The following is a 2465-nucleotide window of genomic DNA, read 5'->3' as shown; positions in this document are numbered from 1 at the left end:
AATACTCTAGCACACTGAAGCTGATCAAATAAGTCATCAATGTGCGGTAGTGGGTACATGTTCTTGACTGTAACTTGGTTCAACTACATGTAGTCATTACACATATGTATAGTACTATCCTTCTTCTTCACAAATAGGACCGGTGCACCCCAAGGAGACACGCTAGGCCTGATGAAACCCTTATCGAGCAACTCTTAAATTTGTACCTTTAAGTCCTACAACTCTACTGGTGCCATGCGATATGGTGGAATAGAGATGGGCTGAGTGCCCGGCACCAGATCAATACAAAAATCAATATCCTTGTAGGGCGGCATGCCCGACATGTCTGCAGGAAACAGAACTGGGAAGTATCTTACAACCATAACTGACTAAATTGTAGGAATATCAGCACTAACATCCCTTATGAAGGCCAAATATACCAGACATCCCTTCTCAACCATCCATTGAGCCTTCAAATATGAAATCACTCTACTAGGAACATAATCCAGGGAGCCTATCCACTCCAACCTTGTCAACCCTAGCATTACCAACGTCACAGTCTTAGCGTGATAATCAAGGATAGCGTGATATGGCAACAACCAATCCATGCCTAAAATCACGTCAAAATCAACCATGCTAAGTAGTAAAAGACCAACTCTCATCTCATAAACCCCTGATGGTCACCACACACGACCGACATACAGAGTCCACAATAATAGAATCACCTACCAGCGTAGACACATGTACAAGCATAACTAAAGAATCACGGGTCATATCCAAATAACGAGCAAAGTATGATGACACATATAAATGAGTGGAACATGGGTCAAATATTATCGAAGCATCTATGTGGCACACTGAAACAATACTTGTGATCATGACATCAGAAGCAACTACCTTTGACTTGGCCGAAAAATGCGTAGCAACGTTCCTGACCACCACCCGATTGACATCCCCCTCTAGGGACACCTCGAAGTGCCTGAGTACCACCCCTAGCTTTTTGAGTGGGTGGTGTAGCTACTGGTGCTGATATCATAGGTTGCGAGCTCTACTGTGGAACCCTGCCAAGAAGTCTTGAGCAATACTTCTTGAGGTAGCTCAAGTCCTCTCCCTCAAAGAAACCCTTCTCTAACGAAGTTGTTGACCCTGAAAAGCCGGGTAATTGCCTGTGGAGCCCTGTGCAGATGGATCACGATAAGAACTCTATGCCGACAATGTAATGAATGATGACTAAACTGGGTGAGCACTGAATTAACTGTGGCTAACTGATGAACCACGAGGAATATGACGAGCAGTTTGAGCAGGCCTAAGAGGACGACCTCTATTGTAATGTGACTGGCCTCCAGATGAGGCATTGTTGAAACCACCTGAACCACGAGGCCTCTTGGCCACCCGCTCCTAATGCTCAAGCCTGCGAACCTTCTCTAAGCGTCTAGTAATCTCGACCACCTAGTTAAACCTAGCATCCGTCGTAACCTCTTGAGCCATACTGTAATATAAACCATTGTTGAGGCTATCAATGAACCTCTTTATCCTCTCCCTCTCTATGGGAAACAACCATATAGTATTACATGTCAAATATGCAAATCTCATCTCGTACTGAATCATAGTCATACCCTCCTAACGTAGCTGCTCAAACTGCCTACGCAACGCTTCTCTGTGGGTCTATGGGACAAACTTCTCTAAGAAGAGAACTGAGAACTCATGCCATGTAAGTGGCGCTGCGCCAGCCGGCCTGGATAACTCATAATTTCGCCACCATCTGTAAGTTGTCCATGTCAGCTGAAAAGTAGTAAAAGCACCCCATTGATATCCACAATACCCGTAGTGTGAAGAATTCGATGACACCGATATAGAAAATCATGAGTATCCTCTAAATTTCCTCTACCGAACTCGTGCGGATCAAGCTTCTTAAACTTCTCCAACCTCCTCTACTCCGTATTAGAAATAGATGGATCAACCTCGGCCCGAGCAACAATAACTGGTTGTACTTGTAACACCCCTGGTGTCTGATGACCATTAGCTTGCTGCTCTGGAGTACAGGCGACGGAAGTCTGGGCTCCTCCCCTAGCCTATGAAGTAGTTGGTGCAACGGGTATAGTAACCGCCTGAGCCACTCTCGTACACACACTCAATATCTGAGACAAAGCCTCCTAAGACCAGGTATCATAATAGGTATTGTTGGTGTCTGAACTGGTCCCACCGGCTCAATAATATCCGGTACTTGCTCCTTCCCTGGAGCAATTAGTGGCTCCACAGGTGCTGCCCTTACTGTAGTGCGAGTCCCAACTCGTCCCTGGCCTTTCGCGACCCTAGCTGGTGGTATTGGTGCCCCTCTGCCTGATCCGGATGCATGTGTCCTCACTATCTATCAGAGATTAGAAGAGCAACGGTTAAAACTTTGGAAATAACAAATCCACACAACAAAAAGGCAAAAAAATTAAAGTTTTCTTGACAGTTCGGTAGCCTCTCAAAGATAAGTACAG

Source organism: Nicotiana tomentosiformis, chromosome 12 (genome assembly GCF_000390325.3).
Source record: "Nicotiana tomentosiformis chromosome 12, ASM39032v3, whole genome shotgun sequence".
Taxonomy (NCBI): domain Eukaryota; kingdom Viridiplantae; phylum Streptophyta; class Magnoliopsida; order Solanales; family Solanaceae; genus Nicotiana; species Nicotiana tomentosiformis.
Note: the sequence above shows the minus strand (reverse complement) of the source record.